Source organism: Dendrobium catenatum, unplaced genomic scaffold (genome assembly GCF_001605985.2).
Source record: "Dendrobium catenatum unplaced genomic scaffold, ASM160598v2 fragScaff_scaffold_1220, whole genome shotgun sequence".
NCBI classification, from domain to species: Eukaryota; Viridiplantae; Streptophyta; class Magnoliopsida; order Asparagales; family Orchidaceae; genus Dendrobium; species Dendrobium catenatum.
This window is the reverse complement of record NW_021319682.1, coordinates 10014057-10034241: the sequence shown is the minus strand read 5'-3', so window position 1 is coordinate 10034241 and position 20185 is coordinate 10014057. Positions and strand designations below refer to the sequence as shown.

General features: G+C 34.1%; 1 long non-coding RNA gene across 1 annotated transcript in view; it reads right to left on the bottom strand.

Annotated features, from left to right (window-relative positions):
- Positions 1-6724: 6724 nt before the first annotated feature.
- Positions 6725-20185, bottom strand: part of LOC110109155 — a 42332-nt gene continuing 28871 nt past the window's right edge. The window contains exon 3 of the long non-coding RNA XR_002304543.2: positions 6725-6866. This is a non-coding gene — a long non-coding RNA (uncharacterized LOC110109155). The remainder of the gene's footprint in view (positions 6867-20185) is intronic.

Below are 20185 nucleotides of genomic sequence, written 5' to 3'. Positions count from 1 at the left end.
AACCAATATCACCACAATAAAAAAGTGTGAAAAAATAAATGCGGAAGTAATAAAGGAAAGAACATACAATATTTATAGTTGTTCGGTCAAACCTTGACCTATGTCCACTCCTTGGAGGCACTCTCCAAGTATTGCACTAAACTATGTGTCTCTCCTTTAGCCCCCACAGCTAGGTAGAGAAGCCCTTACAAAATCACTTCCACCTTCCCCGGTATGGCAGAGTAGCCGGGTCCTTTGACACCAAAGAGATCTTCTTCTTTGGTGAACTTCCCTCGATACAAGCCTTGAATCCGACGGTATTCAGGTGCGAGCTTGTCGGAGCAACCATGTGGAACCCCCTCCACACTCCCTTGAGTTCCCCCTCACAGGATCTTCTCCCTCTCTCAAATTCCACCCTTCTCTCACTCTCTTTCAAGCTCTCTCTTCAAGTCTCCCCCAAAAGAATAAAGCTACAATGGCTTCCAAAGACACTTACAAAGTTCTTTATCAAAATCTTAAATAGAAGATCGCAAAACGAGCTCATTAATGCAAGTTGCTGACTTTATCGTCCAGGACGATATTCCTATCGTCCTGTATGATCAGTGCAAACTAAGCCCAATCAGCCGGGATGATTTGAGACGATCAGAAGAAATTTATCTATATCGTCCAGGACAATAATATATAATCCTAGACGATCAGTACAAATCGTGGAATATCATCCTGAACATCTCCCTGAAAAAGAGCTGTCTCATGTCCAATCGTCCAGCGTATTGTCTCGGACGATCCTGTAATCGTCCAGGACGATTTGATTGTCTAATCAAGTCATAATTGCTTTTCTTAAATGCCAGATTAATTTAGAAAAAATTGTGCTGGATCATCCTGGACGATATTTTATAGTCCAAGATGATCTCCTAGACGAAGTCCAAAAATAAGTAACTCCTAAATAGATCTGGTGGCAGATTCTTTCTGTTTTGAGCATATCATCCTGGCCAATGCAAAATCATCTAGGATGATGTTTTTGCATAATGACAGCTGCTTTAATGAGGATGCTCTAATTAGAGTTTCTACTTTTGAACCGATCGTCTAGGACAACCGATCATCCCGAACGATGTTACCAAAAATAGTAAACTTTAGGAAACAGTCAGAGAATCTTCCAAGTTATAAAGCATCAGGAGCCACACCAAATACAATAGACTCAAGAAAGAAAAAAAGGGTACAAACTGACTCAAACCTAGTCTATCCAATCCTGAGCTTGTTTCAAATTGCAATCTGATCGTGTGGACCTAAAATGTTAGTAAATAAGGCATTCAGAGAGAACATATCATCAAAATCATAATTAGAGTGTTTGCAATAAGAGTGTTTACTATCATCAAAATTATAATCCATGAAAATAGATCCGCAACATGGGTGACCCCTGAGTTCATAAAAATAAGAGAGCAGAGTGAGCAGAACAAAGCATCTGACTGTGGGAGTTTAGAAAGCTCACTTCATACTGGTGGCTCTATTCCTCATACGAAATATAGATGATGACTAATAAAAGCTTTAAATTAGTTTATTAAATATATTTATTTTATTATAACTATATCTTATATTTTTAGAAATAGTTTATTGGTCGGGAGCCAACACCGCTGAAGTTACATGCGAGAACTCATCAACATCAAGCTGACCATCAGTAGGTTTATGAAAAGGCTAAAAAGGCTCATGTGAGTATAATTTTTAAAGTTTGGGAATAAAAATTTATTATAATAAAACTAATTCTAATATTAATATGTTTTATGGATTTATTCTAGCATGATGATTTTGTACGAGCTCAAGAAGGTCGTCAGTCCACTGGTGAGGGATCATCTTCAGGATCGATTGAGATTTTTAAGTATCATACATGGTCAGATGTTGTTAGAGGAAGGTAGAGGGCGAGGGTATATGGCTTGGGTTCACAAGGCTATACTTATGAGGGTAGTTCATCCACCTCAATATTCTAAGATCCTAGTGGAGCTGAAGAAAGTGTAAGCCAAAGGGTTACAGCGTTGACGAGTGAGATTGAAGAGATGAGAAAGGACAAAATGAGATGAAGGAAGAACTACGATCCTACATAGATGAAAGTTAAAAGAAGAAAGAACAAGAGCAAGAGCAGTCATATGCATCACCAGTTAGTAAGAATACGGAGGAGGATTAGTACTCTTTTTTGTTTGATGAATTTATTGTAAACATATTTGATTTCAATTATTGAACTTAGTTATGAACTTATTTGGTTAAACTTATGAACTTATTTGGTTTCACTTAATAATTTATTTTAATGAATATATTTGTGATAACTATCGTGATTAAGTATAGTGGCGTGTTACCCGAAATTACTATATTTTTTGTGCAATTTTAAAGTTTAGGGTGAAAATTTTTTTAAAATAGATGGGAGGCTGTCAATTTTTTTCCCGATGCTACAGGTTTCCGGCGGCCGACCAGAAACTTTGATATCTACCAGAAAGTTTAATATCGGACGGCTAATTAAAGCTACCGATAAACAACTAAAACCACTGGTACATACCAGCAATATGCCGACGGTGTTTGGCGGTTCACTGGCAACAGCCGGTCTCACCGCCGGTCTCACTGACGGCACTTCCTTCGGCTTGAACCACCAGTAAGCCGCCGGTAAATAACCGGCGGCATTTACCAGCGGCGTACCGACAGTCAACACTATAATAACGATGATACTTTATCGACGGTTGAACAGCCGGTATGCCGCTGGTACAAAACCAGTGGTCACCGCTGCTTTGGCCGCCGGAACCTAACCGGCGGTATACACCGCCAAAAAATGGCCGGTTAAAGAAATAGCTAGAAAAACAACTTCGGAAAAAGTTTATGGCACCATTTTTACCAACGGTTTTTGAACCGCCGACAAGCCGCTGGTGTTTTTCAAAACTTCCGAAAAACTAATGGTGACCGCCAGAACAAACCGTCAGTAATAAGTGATTTTCCTGTAGTGTCTTTTATTGTAGCATTTTTCAACTAATCTTACATTATATCTTTCAATTTCTCCTTTGGTATCATTTTATATTTTGTATACCCATTTCACGCCAATCCCCTTGTATCCTCGAGAAAATGAAGCTAGCTTATATGTGTCGTTCTTCTCAATTGACTTGATTTCTTCATCTAGAGTATCTTTGTACTTCTTGCTTTGTATGGCTTCTTAAAAATCCATGAGCTCATAGTTGACAAAGAGGCAATAGAGAGTGAGATTTTTTTTTTTAATTCTCGGTTACCTCATATAGATGTCATAAGCTCCTAAAGTGTGGTACTCTTTCTCTTGAAATTGATTAATTATATGTAGTTGGTGTTACTGGTGGGGTATTAGGCCCCTCTCTTGCTTGTTCCATCCTTGGTTACTTAATATCTTCTTCTTCTTCTTCAAATTTATAATATTTATCTTATGATCCCTTGTCCTATTCCCTTTCTTCATCAAATATAACATCTAGACTGATAATTACCATTCCAACATTTTGAATTATAGAACTTGTATCCTTTGGTTGTTGTCGTAATCAATGAAAATGAATTTCTTGCTTTTGTCATTTATTTTATTTATTTTCATGATAGGTACATGCACATGAGCTATGCTTTAAAAAACTTTTAAATGAGATATTCCAGGCTATATTTTTTGTGCTATCATTCCTTACAAACATATTATTTGTGAATGGTTAGCCAAATAAATTGCTCATTAGACTACTTCCACCTAAAATTCCTTTGGTAATATCTTGCTTTGAAGCAAGCTCCTCGCTAAGTCAAGGATGGCTCTATTCTTCCTTATCATTGCCCCATTTTATTGAGAGGATCATGAAATAGTTAGAGATCATTGTATTCCATTTGCCTCAAAGAATTCTTGAAATTCCTTTCAAGTGAATTCTCCTCCTTGATTAGATCACATAGCTTTCGTCTTGAGTACACTTTCTTTCTCAATGATAGCCTTAAATTTCATGAATACTCTAAAGACCTATGATTTTTTCATCAAGAAATACACCTTTGTTTTTCTTGAAAAATCTTCAATGAAGAGAAGAAATTAATTGCTCTTACTTAGTTAGTTTGGCTTTATTAGTACACAAATGTCTGTATGCATGAGGTTTAATGGCTTTCAAGCTCTTGAACTTAATTCTTTTGGCTTTTTTTTAAATGCTTTACAAGTAGGAATGCTTCACATGATTGATCGGGATGTTTGATGCAAGACAGACCTCTTACCATCCTCTTTCTTGAAAGTAGTTCTAGTCCTCCAGGCTTTGAGACACTTGGCAACAACATTTTATATAGTTAGCAAGAACATTCTATTTCTTGGCATTGGTACCTTTGATTCAAATTGTCAATATTATCCCTTACGAAAAAAAAAATATATCTTTTAAATGAATATTATATCTTTTTCGTAAAAGTATCAATTTTTTTTTTTTGGCATAGATATAAATATTGAAAATGAATTTATACTTCACATTCTTTTATTGAATAAGGATGTTAAATTTTTTTCTTAAAAAATTAAAAAAAAAAAAAAGAGGATGTTACATTTGTCTTTTACTTCTATTTTTGAATCATCTCCAAATGACACATTGCCTGTCATCGATTCATCAAGTTACATGAATATATATATATATATATATCAATCACACATATGATTGCTTGCTCTAGTGCTTAGGTACTATGTTTCATCTTCACATCATTTGTTATTTTTTGTTAGCTAGCAATAAGGTGACATCTTCTTCTCTACTTTCTTCCATATAGATGAAACTTTTTCATGAACTTTATTTTTTAGCGCTTCACATTATTTAGCATAATACCCAAATTTATCAAAATTATAGCACATAACTTGAGATTTATCGTACCTCAAATTTGATTGTCCTTTAACAAGCTCTCTTATTATGTTTTCTTCTACTTCTTGCTTATTATTGTTGTTGTTGACTTTCCTTGTTCCTTTGACCTTCCTTCTTCCTTTGCATTATCTCATCCTTGTTCATGACCTCTTCCACAATGACTTTTATTGTTGTTGTTAAAACTTTCCTTTTTCTTAGCTAATTCGAGATCTAGTTTGAGAAGTTGTTTAGTAATCCATTCATTCATCATCTTTCTTTCCTCGTCACTTGTTTAATTCTTTTCCCACATATGATTGCTTGCTTGCTCTAGTGTTTATTTACTATGTTCCATCTTCACATCTTTTATTATTTTGGTAAGCTAGCAATAAGGTGTCGTCTTCTTCTCTTCTTTCTTCCAAATAATTGAATTTTTTATGACCTTTATTTTTGAGTGCATTACATTCTTTAGCATAATGCACAAATTTATCAAAGTTATAGCACTTAACTTGATTTACCGTACCTCAAGTTTGAGTGTCCTCTACCACATCCTTTTATTATGTTTTCTTCTCTTTCTTGTTTATTATTGTTGTTGTTGACCTTCCTTTTTTGTTTGCATAATAATCTCAACATTCCACAGGACCTCTTCCATGTTAACTTTTATTGTCGTTGTTGAATCTTTCCTCTTTCTTAATTGATTTGAGAGCTAACATGAGGTGTTGTTTAGTAATCCATTCTTGCATCATCTTTTTATTTCTTCATAGGTTTGCAATGAAACCATTTGTGGCTCTATTATCATCTCTTGTAAATCCTTGGTCTCCTTCATAATAATTGTGATGTTATAAAATCTCGATTCTACAGATCAAAGAATCTTCTCAGTGATAGTCGCAAAGAATTTTTGTACTAGAAAACTACTTTAAGAAACAATAAGATAGCTATCCCAAACAAAGCAAAATCATAATTTGTTTCGATTTTGCTTGGTTTGTGTTTACACAAGATTCTAAGTTGAATCTCTCAAACCTCTCCCACCACTTCCCCAAGTTGGGTTTTCATATCATTTTCACTAAGTTTTATATTTATCAAATGTTAGACATAGTATAATTTCAAATTTTGTTTAGAAAATGTGAAATTAAATTACAGTTTCTTTAAAATAACATAAAATTATGTTTTCTCATAAACATAAAATTGCGTTTTCAAGGAAACGTAAAATAATTTTATGTTTATTTTAAACATTTTTGCTCTTCTTTAAATATATTTTATGACACTTTTTATTTTAAAAAATTTTAATTTATCTCCTTAAAATTTGTCCTAAATAAATTTGACTTGACTTCTAAGTCCAATTGAGCCAGGATAAGATTGACTTGAGAGATCCCTACCTGCAAAATTCCAATTTTAAAATTATATGGCCTTAATTCAAAAAAGAAATATCGAAAAAAATAACATAAATCCATTTGCAGATGCAATCCTATAAATACGCATAAACATGATTTCACAAAGAATTTAAAATAAAAAATAAAAAATAAAAACGCTTATCTCTTCATAAATCCTGAGAATAAAACTCTATGATTTCCCTAAGATTGAGCCGAAACAGTGGAGAAGATGAATACGAATCATCGGAGAAGTCGTTATAGACAGACCAGAGCATATGATCAAAGAGAATGGAATCGACGTGGAAGAATAAAGCTTCTCCATCGCCAATGATTCCCCTTCCATTGCACGCCATCTCCATTAGAACCCTAAATGGCTCTGTCTGAAAAACAAATGGGTCGACTAAGAACTCCCTTCTCTCCTTCCCCACCACCACCCTCACTGCTTGGGAAGCTGCTACTGGAAGAGCAGAACAGCTGCTGTCGATTGCCGGAAGTGTTTGGTAGCGGTGTGATGAAGATCGCCGGACAAATATGCAGCAGCCAAGCTCGCTACAAACCATCGAGAGAGAGAGAGAGAGAGAGAGAGAGAAGTCTTCTCTGGTGTTTCTTAGAATGGTAGAACAGATCCCTTTTTAAATATTTGAATAGCTGATGAAGAGCCAACGGTCGGCTAGCTTTCCTTTAAGAGCCGGTTTATGAATCTCTTTTATTAGCCGAAAAAAGAGCCGTTAGAAATGACAATGGAATTATTAGTGACAATTTAAGTTAATAGATCTGACTAAAAAATGATCTGATATAATTTCAATTTAGATCGAATTATAATGAGTAGTATCAATTTTATCCGAAAAAAATATGATTATTTTAATTGGACATAGAAATTCAGAAAATTCGGACATGATAATTCAGAAAACAAACAAAAATTTATAATTGCATAAGTTTTATATTAAAAGAATAAATAGTTAAATCAAATCTATTGGTTGCTGATGGGCTATTATTATTTTCTTTAGTTTTGACTAAAACGTTTGCCAGAGTAGTATTAAATGTGATTTTTATAAATCAAATCTATGGGTGGTTATTTGGATAGAGAAAATCATAGAATTTGATTCATAAATATTAAAAGATATTGCCCTTCTCTATAATTTGAAGACTCAATTTAATATAAAAGATTAATTAGTAGTTGTATTATTGAGAGTGACAACTTAAGATGATGATCAATTCATTTGATGGTTTTCACGGCACAAGTTTTACAGGGAGGGAAATACGGCACAAATCTTAAGGGCCTCCGGTTATGTTCAAGATCCTCCATTTGGATTCACATAAGGTAATGATGGTTCTTGCCAGAGTCAATTATTTCACTTCAATGCATTAAACTGCAAGTTATTTATTAATAACTTTAAAGAGTTACCTTTTGGGTGGTTCTCATGTCTTTCAACAACTTGATCATATCTTTTGTTGAGTTCAATAGAATGTTCATTACATGGTTTGTTAATACGTACAATTTTCCAAAAAACTCTCAAGCCTTACTAAGGATGAGACAAAAGTCTAGTGAGTTACTAGGAGTTTTATCACTCAGTTTCATAAGGAGATGGTCGATGTGATAGATTTGGATATGGATATAGTTTGTATTGCTCTTACCCAAGGTCTTCAATAAGGCAATCTAATATGCACTCGTTTTGTAGTAATCTAGGATTTTAACCTAGTTTTCAAAACTTGCTAATAATTATATAAATCTTGAGTGCAATATTGAGAGCAATGTCTATATGACGACCAGGAGAAAGGAGAGGAGTCATATATAAAAAATTTGAAGTAACCTTCTGGACCATAGAAGCTGGCCCATGAGTCGGGCAAAAGGAGGTTCTACTATGATTACAAAAGATCCACATAGCATAAGAGAACTCATACCATTGATTGGCGAGTATACATTAAGGAGCAATGTGATTATCACCATGGTGAAGGGTATACTGCTACCTCCAATTCACTCACTATCGATTATGACTCTACTGCGATAGTCTTGTTGATTGAGTCAATTGATGTCATTTAAAATAAGGATTTCTTTAATAGGTCAATGCTTATGAGGGCCAGTAGTCACCTTTGGGACTATGCTTTTCATTATGGAAATGACCATTACTATATGAAACATCAACACCAATGAATCTTACTAAAGCAACTCATTAAAAAAGGTAAACTTCAAGAATTTTGTTCTTATTTATGCAGGACTAAGATCAAGGAAGGTGCCAATGGAGTAAGTTTACAACAAACCGATTCAAGCATAAGTGGTCCTCATTACTAGAATGATTCCCATCATCTATAGAGCTTGCGAAAAGACTTCCCACATAATTACCCATAAATGTCCTAGATTATGAGAAGTGAACTTGGTGAATACCTTGAGGGTCCTTATTATTTTACTAAAGCTGATTGACCGATAAATGGTAATTCCTACAATAATGTAGTGGTCATCACAATACTCATAACTAACTATCACATTTACATTATTCTTATATACACAAAGAGGTTGGTTAATTTCATTTTTAAGAGTCTCTATTAGAGAATGAATGTTGGTGCATCTTGCCTGTGACTAACTTCTAATACTCAAAACTAACTACCACATCTACATTATTCTTATATATGCATAGAGGTTGGTTAATATCTTTTTTGAGAGTCTCTATTAGAGAATGAATATTGGTGCATCTTGCCTGTGACTAACTTCTAATTCTCTTTTTAGCTTGTCCAGGATTAGTAAAAAAATAGAAGGGTAATTGCCCTATTTAATACCTAGTGAGAAGGGCTTATTCACTTTCATTTTTTATTTTATAATAGTTGATGCACCAACTATGTACAACACAATCTTTGACCGACCACTATTAAACCCTTTTGAGTAGTCGTCTTTATATATCATGTCAGAGTGAGAATTTTAGCATTTGGACATGAAGTAATAGTTAGAGGTGACTTACTCTACCAAGGGATTACTACTTCAATGTCACAACCGAATCCAATATGACCGAATACCACACAAGTTATATCATGCCCGATCATGACAAAAACAAGAAAGTGATCTCAAGAACTAGTTTGAGAAGTACTAAAAATTTGAAACTTCTAATTTATATTTCACAAAGCCATTACTGAATATAATATAAAGTGGAAAATTAAATCTCAAAAATAATTTTTTATATATCATTCCAAAATACATGTACAATTTGAGGTCTATTTATAATAGTACTTGATAATATAAAGTATAATAAAATAGACCCAATCCTATGAAAATGAAACTAACAAAGAAGCATGCCTACAACATAGATCGAGCCTACTATCAAAGTACTTAGCTCACTCCTTATCCTTTCCCTAACCTAAAAATGAAAGCAAAAGCAAGAATGAGCTAACACGGGTCAGTTGACTATCATAGCCTAAAATAGAAAACAATAACTTAAACCAAAATGACTAAAATTGCGATGTTGTAATAATAAACTGAAGCACTATACAAAAAGCTAAAACTAAAATAGATACATATATTAAATTTGTAATATGAATTTAAATAACTATTGAAAATGTGCTGAGAGTAAAACATAAACAAATATCATATAGAAAATATCATAATAGTCCTCAGGTTCCAACTTCTAGTATATACAAACAAATAACATAATCCCTTCATGGGGAAAATAGAATATTTTCTCTCTGCCAACAAATCTCATCATAGAAAATATCATAGTATCCCTAGGCATCAAAATTTTTATCACATAACAAATATTAGAATTATTTTTTACCTCCAACAAAGTGTCTCTCTGATATACTAGAGGTATTACTTTTAACAACTCTGAACAAAATGCTGATACTAGAGGTATTACTTTTAACAACTCTGATATACGTCTACAGAATAATTTCAGTGCTCTTGAAGAAACACTTGATGAAACAAGGAAGGAAGATATATTGGAAAATACTAGTGTTGATGAACATATTCAAACAGAAATTCTGTTACCAAAAGCTATTAAGTTTGCTTCTCCGGAGAATTCAAACAATCAAAATTTGTTAACAACAAATGATGTTATTACAGGTGAAGCTGAAGATATAATCAAAACAACATCAGGGAAAGTTAAATTATCAAAAGAAATCAGAGATTTGGGTCTCGTTGAGAATCTCTTTAAGAGCAGAAGAGGATTGATCAAAAACAAAAAGAAAGGTGGGGATGTACACCCACCTTTGCATCAATGACTTCCCTTATTTTCTGGAACTGTAGAGGGGCCAATAAGAAGGAGGCTTCCCTCTATCTCAAGGAGATAGTAAAAGATAATGAAGGTTGTTTTATTAGTCTTGTTGAAACCAAAATCACTAATCTTGATAGAATTGATGTTGATAAAGTTATTGGTAAAGATTGGGACTTCTTTCACCATCCTTCTGAAGGCAATTCAGGTGGAATCATTACTTTGTGGAACAAGAACATAATTTCTTTTGAAGTATTGGATCACTCATCTCAAGCTGTTATTGGCATGCTTAAATCTCCTCTATTTGGCAATTGGATGGTGGGAACTGTATATGCAAACAAAGACTATCAGATAAGGAGAAATCTTTGGGAGATGATTGAAAAGGCAACAATAGAAGACATTCCTTCAATTATTGGAGGAGATTTCAATTGTTTATTATCAAATGATGATAAGAGAGGGGGGAAGAGATTCCTTTCTCTAAAGGTCCTCAAAAAATGAAAATGTTTATGACTAACAATGATTTTCATGATATAGGTACCATTGGTCCTAAATATACTTGGTGCAACAACAAGGAAGGGAATTTGAGAATATGGGAAAGACTTGATAGATGTCTTCTCAATACCGCTGCTCTTCAAAAAGTTCTTTTGGCTCATGTCAAACACCTAGCAAGAATTGCTTCAGACCATTGTCCAATAGCCTTCAAATTGATGGATTCTCAATTTAAGACTAATTTTATCAGATATGAAGAAACCTGGAATTCTTACCTTGCTGCTAAAAGCAATGTTTCTAATGCTTGGAGGAAAACTGACTATGGAAATGATATGGAGATTCTACAAAAGAAGCTTAAAAGATCTTTGAGGTCTCTTTACTTTTGGAGTAGAAACAAATGCAAATGTCTCAACTCTCTTAAAGAAGAGCTAAAAATGGAAATTTCTAATCTCCAGCTGAAGGAATCATCTCTTGGTGGGCTATCAGTTGAAAAACTGAAATTACTTAGATCTAAAGTGAATGATTTCAACATAACTTTGAAAAGACTATCTACATGGTGGAATTAAAGAGCCAAAGTTAGATGGCATGAAGAAGGGGATGTTAACTCAAATTTCTTTCACAATTTTGCTTCAGCAAAGAGAAATGGAAATCTAATTAGAAAAATCAAGAATGATGAGAATATCTTGGTAGAAGATATTGAGCAGATTTCAGCTGTTTTTCAGCGATTCTTTGAGAAAAAATGGTATTCAAAAAACTGCAATTTAGATAATTGGCCACATTTCCCTGAAGATAAAAAGCTCAATGATCTGGACATTAAATTCTTAAGCTCTGATTTCACTGAAGAAGAGCGTAAAACTGATGTCTTTCAGCAAGGGAGAAATAAATCTCCGGGCTTAGATGGTGTTTCGCCTGTCTTTTTTCAAAATTTTTGGAATATTGTAAAAGATTCAACTTGGAGAGCAGTAGACAAATTCTTTAAATCTGGTTACATGATTGAAGATTGGAAGGATACTTTAATAGTATTAATCCCCAAAATCAAGCATCCGACTGTTCATTCAAATTTCAGACCAATAAGTTTATGTCAAACCTCCTACAAATTGGTTGCAACCATGCTTGTTAATAGAATAAAGCTCTGTATCTCCAAATTAATCTCGGAAGAACAGATTGCTTTCATTCCAGGGAGATCCATGTCCGATCATTGCTTACTTGCTCAAGAAATCTTCAACAAGTTCAAGACTTCTAAAGACAAGAAAGGTTTAATGGCTATAAAATTAGATATGGAACAAGCTTTTGATAGTATGGAATGGCTTTCATTGCTTCAAGTCATAAAAACTTACAAATTCCCTACATCCATTTGCAAAGTCATCATGGAATGTGTCATGAATGTCAGATTCTCAATCATCTTAAATGGGAAACTCTCCAATTGGATTAAAGCTGGAAGTGGGCTTTGGCAGCCGCCCACTATCTCCATATTTGTTCATAATGTGTTTTCAACTTCTTTCTCTTGCAATAAATCAAAGAGGCCATCAATTGGGAGTTTGTTTAACACCCAGAAATCAAAGAATAACACATCTTCTTTTTGCAGATGATGTATTAATTTTCCAAAGCATCTTCATTAGCAGCTCATGAACTAAAAATCATTATCTCTGATTTCTGCAGTTGGTCAGGACAGAATATTAATGCTTCCAAATCCCATATCCTATTTGGGAAAATGGTTAAGCTTCATATGAAGAAACATATTAAGAAGGAATTGGGTTTCAAAGAGGTGAAAGAGATGAATTACCTGGGTGTTAAAATGGCTTTGAGAAGGCTCAGATCGTTTGATTTTCAGCAAATGATAGATACTATCCTAGAGAGGTTGAATGCTTGGGGATGCAAACAACTTTCTATGGTGGGTAAAATAACTTTGGTTAAATCTTCTCTTCTAACTTTGCCAAGTTTTCTATCAACTCATTCTTTGATTCCTAAGAAAATTTTGCATCAAGTGGATCAATATTGCAAAGATTTCATTTGGCATAAAAGTGGGGGAAAAAAAGGTTTACATTATGTTGCATGGGATGTTTTATGTAAACCAAAATCTGAATAATGGTAAGACGATAACTGCTATGGCTTACGAAGAATCATTAAAATATCAATCCAAGGAACGTGATTGTGATTTTACTGATTGGATTAGAGAAATAAAGCTTAATCCAAGAGTTGAACTTTTTTGGTGGAGATTGAGTAAATTTGCTATTCCAACATTTGAATTTCTCAAATATAGGAATTTAATCCTTAATGACCAATGTCCAAGAGGATGTCATGTGATTGAGAACTATGAGCATATAATAGTTCATTGCAAATTCTTAAAAGAGATTATTTTCAGAATAAGGAAATGGGGATTTTTTATTCCTTTGTTTCAATCTCTTGATAATTACCTTCAAGAATTAAGAAAGCTCTATTCTCGTTTTCCTAATATGGTGAAGATTTATCTTACAGCAGTTTTTCTATCTTGGAAAAACAGGAATCAATTAGTTCACGGTAATTCAGTTCCTTCTAGCTCTTTTGTAGCGGCAAATGTACTTTTTTTGGCAAATCAAAGTTTATTTCCTAATCTAGATAGCTGGGGTGCTAATCTCCTTAGGGAGTTTTCTAATTCTTGCCACCTTCAACCAGTAGATTGGATCAAAATAAATATTGATGCATCCTTATTGAAAACAAATCAAGCCGGTATTGGTGGTATTTTTAGAGACCACAAAGGAAGACTCTTATTGGTTTTTGGCAAAAAGAAGATTCATTGGGATATTTCAAAACTTGAGCTTGATGCTGTGTTAATTCTTAAGGATTTCATTCAACCTTGGATGCTTGAGGCAAAAGGTGTCATCATTGAAGGTGATAACATTAATATCATCAATTTCATTCAAAATTCTTTGAATAAGTTCAAATTCCATCCGAGTACAAGGTATGAGGAAAATCTTACAAAAGATCTTATTTTTCTTAATGATTTTAATAAGGTTTTTTTTAATCATATTCATAGAGATTGTAATAAAGTAACGGATGGTTGTGCTACTTTAGCTTTAAGCAATGACTTTTACTTTGATAGTTTTTCTTTTGCCAACATTCCTTCTAAATTATCTAGTTTAACTATGAAGGAATGTGAGGACTCTTACTCTTGTAACTAGTTTCCTTTTCGTTAATGCCAATTGCTATTTGCATTTTTCAAAAAAAAAAAAACAAAGTGTCTCTCAGCCAACTGAATCTCTTATCTTCGCTAAAAGAATTTCACATTCAATCAATATACATATATTTCAGTGCATTACATTAAGTAAAGTATAATTGAAAAAAATTCAAAACTTTTCAAAATGCCTAAACGGTAGGCACCAAAAATCTTATTGATCAAAAAATCACATTTTTAAAAATTAACCAAATTACAAGAGATTGTGTATAGATGTCAAAATAAAATTTTGAATTAATAAAACTCACTACTTTTCAAAATCACTAGACAAAAAATCTTGAATAAATATTTAAAATGACTAGAACATACATACTAATAACATTTAAAAAAATACATAGATAAAAGTTACTAGAATTTGATAAATTTTTATTTTTGTAAAACCAAATTATAAATTTGAATATTCAATCAAAAAAAAATCCCCAAAACATCCAATTATTGAAAACTTAAATAGATAAAATATAATCTACATCGATTGGAGAAACTTTTCTAACTAGGCCGATGACTAAAATTAATGTGAAGCCTCTTAAAATGGACGATATCTCACTAAAAAGCCCTCTCTATCTAGGCACCGCTCAAAAGGAACATAACAGAATGATAGTGGATTTGGAAAATTTTAAGTACAAAATTTTGTCGAACGTCTAGGATCCACTATTTGAGCATCGGGCACTAATGCTAGGATGCCAGAAAACATAACACTTAGGCATTCAGGGGGGAAAATTCCAGATTTCATTAATATGCATTCAAAACTTAAATCCCATTCCAGAAAAAATGCAGAACTTTTGCATACATACAAATTAATCATTTTGAGACACATATAAAAGAGCTCAAAATGCAAAGATTCAAGCAATTATCTCTTTTGAATTGGGTTAAAATAGATTGATTTAAATATTGAATATGGAGGTACCACAACTCTCCCCTCAGAAAAATATCATCATCGACATTTCTAAATCAAAATAAGTCAGAAAAAATATGGATTTAACTTTCTCATCTAAGACTTCTTGTTCCAACTAGCCTCTCCGGCGGTCATGTGTTTTCACTATATCTTAACCAACAGAATCCTTTTGCTCCTTAATTTCTTGACATTATATACTAGAATCATATCAAGCTCTTCCTTATAGTGTAGATTAGGAAGAACCTCAATATCATCAGCAAATAATTTATTCTTAGAATTAAATACGTACTTACTCATAATTAAAGAAGATATATGAAATACACCGTGTATATCTGACATGTGATCAGGAAACAATATCCTATAAGCAGAACAACTATTTCTCTCAATAACCTTAAAAGGTCCAATGTACCTGGAACTCAACTTACTGATTCTTCTAAATATTCTAATGCCTTTCATAGTTCTGCAAGGATATAAATAAAATCACCAACTTGAAACCCAACTATTCTATGTTGTTAATCATAATATTTCTTCTGTCTATCATGTGTCATTAATTATAATATTTCTTCTACCTATCCTATGTAGCCTTCAATCTTTCTTTGATTAGACAGATCTTTTTTTGTAGTGTCATTTAGAAATATCGATCCTATCGTATGTCGATCACCCACTTCTATTAAAGATAATTGAGTCATTTACTTCCTATCTTACAGAGCATCATAATGAGCCATGCCTATGCTAGACTGATAGCTATTATCAAAAGTAAACTCTATCAAAAGAGTATGATATTCCTAATATGGGCTCCGAAAATTCAACTTTGGCCTCTCTCGTTGCTTTTTCAGGGGAGTTTTAACGGAATAAGTTTTGGGGTAAATTTTGGGAAGGCGGATGGGTTTGTAGATAAGACACTACCTAGAGATTTTACTATCATTTTATGAGGACTTTATGATCTGAGTTTTGGTTTTCTATAGGCGAGGGCCCCTATAGTTAATTACCCCTCCCGATAACAAGAGAGAACTTTTGATTAAGGCTAGTCGTCGATAATATACGCAAAGATACGTGTTATCTGGCATATAGTAGCTGCATGGGTTTAGATATTGGAATTTTGGTATTTAAAATTTAGAATTTCGCCATCTTTCACTTAAAGAAGATGGTGGGGTAAGGGATGATGGACCCAATAAAGATCCCATGGTTCCATCATCTCGTGTCATCGTAGTCCCTGGTCTACTTAGTCAGAGGAGGCATTCAACCCAACCTGACAAAAGGATCCTTGTTGATAGCTATAGGTTTCTTCGTCCAAGGGGATATAGACCTGGGGTTAATGTATGTCTAAGGGGATAAATTTGAATCAACCATATCTAACAAAGGGTTTTGTGCCCTATCAATTATATCATATGATTCATATCTCAAGGATTTAATGTCACTAATGAATGTATTAGCTCTAACCATAATCGTAATTTAGTGGTGCCATTTGGCAAAAAAACCACTCAGTTCAGAGGGCCTTGGGTCATAATCATTTATCCTGCAGTGCCATTTGGCTACTAAACCGCAGGTCAGAGGATACGTACCATGTCCTTATTGGTATGAGATTATTTGAGAATGAATTCTAGTAATATTTTGACTAGGCATTGGCTCTCTGTGAGTTGAAGTAAAATCTAATTTGTCCATCCCAACAAAAACTATTATGGAGAGTGGATGAATTTTACTTTAAATGATTTGATGGGTTATTTAAATTTTAAACCTCTTTGGATCTTTGGGATTTTGGATTTTTTTAAGCTTTTGTGGGCGTTTGGGACGTATTTGAAATTAACCCCTTCGATTAAGATCTGCATTTAGCACGGCCATCGTTGTTGTGTTTGAGATCATTTTTATTTAAGAATTAAGCCTTGTCAACTCTGCCAAATTGTCAATAAAGGATTAGGTTTGTTAGTGGCTTTGTAGTTTTGTTAATGAATTTTTTTTGTTGGAGGCCTTGAAGGCCTTATATAAAAGTATAAAATAGATATTTCGGTCAACACACTGACCGTATATCTATTTGATACTTTGAGTAGTTCAACTCCTATCTATTCATATAAAATGATTGGGTTCAAAATGTGTTCATTTATTAACCTGCGCATCAACCCTTGACGTTAGATGTGTACCTATAACATGCTCGTCAGGGCCCATGAGGGTGTTATGGGGCATTTTATAATTATTTATTGAACCTTGTTGACTCCTATTTACCTACTCAGGAGGATTTGATTCAAATTTATTGACCCACAAAACATCCCTAGATGTCATAATTATTCCTACAACACGCTTGAAACATGAGAGTTTCATGATTGTACTAACCCCTTTTGTATACCATGTGTATACAAATTACGATTCATGTGCAAAATTTTAAACATTTGACGGGTCTTCTATGATAGCTTGTAGAAGTTTGTGTTTGTCGTAGTATGTTAATATTTGTTCATAGGAGGTATGTTGGATGCACAACAACTGATCATAATCTTATCCAACTCAATGTTCAGAACTTGGTTGAATTGAGATTCACTCACTCCATGATGATTTGATCTGGCTTTCTCTTCCTAGAACTCCTATAGGAATTAGCAGGCAACTCCTTGATTATGTCATCATCATTATCTTCTATTGTTGGCTTAAATAAAGAATAAATTATTTCAACCTTAGATGACTGCGTCTTTACTAATACCTTAGGTTTAGGAGTTAGGGCCACAATCTTATACTAACAGTTTGTTCATTTCGACTATGTATCAAATCCTTCTGATTATAAGGAATCAATGCTTTTAATTGATATTAAGTAGTTGATGACTATGAGGCGGTTTAGTATCCACCTCATATTATTTTCCATCACCTTTGATTGGACTTTTGTTTGAATGAGAGCTCTCTTACATCCTCTTATAAATGCCCTTATTTGTATGTAATATACTTTACAGTTCATTACATTTATTCTCCCTTAGATTTCTTCATCTGTATGGAATTTACATGCTTCTTGGATATTTAATTGGCATTTATTGTGGAGATACTGCAATATTTATCACCTCCTATTATAACAGCCTGTTGGTATTTTATATGTAAGGCTCATCATTCATGGAAAGCTTAATGTGTTCATTCGCATGTTGATGGTGACTACCGATTGAGTTATACCCTTCAATAATTTCTTTGTGCATATTAGCTATGAATTTGCTATGCTCATAGCACATCAATTTTTAAAACATGAAAGAGACTGCAGTCTTTTATTTGCTTATTGTTGCATGATTGTGAGTGGTAGAGATGCAGCTAAATTCACTACACATGTCTTATAGTGCTTGTGGGGACAATCATCTACAACTGTCATTGGTTTGTAGGGCGATTTGCTACATTTCCTACTATTCAAATGAGTTATTACTTATGGATGAATCAAGATCAATGATCATGATTTTGTGATCAAACCACATCTCCTGCAGTCTTCTTGTTGATTGCAAACAAACTTCACTTGCAAGTTATTTATCTTCAAAGAGGATTTCCCATTTGCATGATGGGTTTGATATCAAATTTCTCAATATTTTCATTTTCAATTGAGAAGATCCCCACAAATTGATTGTTATTGTTTAAATGAAGTTTCTTTGTTGCTCATTTATCTTAGCCATATTCAACTTGGAGTTAGGTTCATGTTCATCGCACTTCCACCTGATTCTTGCTTGCATGTTGATCATGCTTAGAAGCCTTCCTTCATGTGTCTCATATTTGTAAGTTTGAGATTAATTTTCAACATTTTCCACAAGTTCATTTAGTATTCACTTTCAAATTGAAATGATACTCTTCTCTTTTTTTTTAATTGAGAACATAGTATTACGATTCAAATCAATCACTAAATTGATTATTCATTCAATTAAATTGTTGATTCAAGTTAAGTGCAATATCATTTGAGTCCAAGTCAGATTTGAGTCTAAGTACTTTGTAGGCAAGTTTGAATTCAAGTTTCATTTAGTTCATATGATGTCTAAATACAGCCCCCTATTTGTTTCAAGTTCTTCTCCTTTTCAGACAAACGTTCGACAGCCTCTTAACGTCTCCCCTATTTGGGGGAAATTTCAAAAGTCTAGGCCTCCCACCATGCTAGAGAAAAGAGTGAATGGGTGGTATCGGATGACACTGAGGCCAAAAGTCTTCAATCCCACTATGCCAGAGAAAGGCGTGCATTGGTCTTCGGGCACCTACTTGAAAAAGTTGTTTTTTCCTCGCACACGAGTACTTATATTTTTGTCACGCCTTACTAAGAAAGCACACACAAGGCTCGCCTGCCTCATTGTAAGCGTCGTACCGAGTTCCCCTCTACCATGCTAGAGAAAAGTGTATATAGGGGGTCCCTCGGCGCATCATAAATACTTGAAATAAGACTTTATGAGGGAATTACCCACCTCGCCACAAGCACCATAACAAACTTTCTCCTATCTTGCTAAAAAAAGGATGCGTGGGTAGTTATTCATTGTGCTGCAAGTGTCAAAATAGGTTTTCCTAAGTATGGAGAGATTATACTTTTGCAACACTGGTGGTGGCTATGATGAGGGAAAATGCACAAACATATTTCTACATCTTTTTTATCTTTCTCTTTTTTTCCTTTTTTTTCTTTTTCTTTTTATTTTTCTTTTTTATCTTTTTTTTCATTTTTGAAAACACTTTCTTTCTTTTGTTTTGCTTAACAGACACAGACACACATCTCTCTCTCTCTCTCTCTCTCTCTCTCTCTCTCTCTCTCTCTCTCTCTGGTCTAACGAACTTGGATGGGGTCTGTGAGGGTAAAGAGGATTAAGCGGCAGTGAGGCATGGCTTCTATCTATGAGGGGAATCAGAAGAGTAGCGGTCTTCGGCTATATGGGCTTGAGGTCAGAGATCTTGTATAAGGTTGGCAGCTGGAAGGCTGGAGCAAAAGTTGGGTTCGTGTCTAGTAAGGATGCAGAGGTTTTGTGACTTCGGAGGTTGAGAGGGGATCGGATGGGGGATCTATCGGAGTAGGAAGTAGCGAATTAATGGCTGGAATTTGAATGGGAGGAGAGTTTGATAGAAATTCGCATAAGGCTCACCTGTCTCGTTGTAAGTGCCACGTCAAATTTTCACCCACCATGCTAGAGAAAAGCGTGTATAGGGGGCCCATCATCACGCTGCGAACACCAAAAATAGGACTTTATGAGGGGATTACTCGTCTCACTACAAGTATCGTGATAAACTTACTTCCACTGTGCTAAGAAAAGCATGCATGTGTGGTT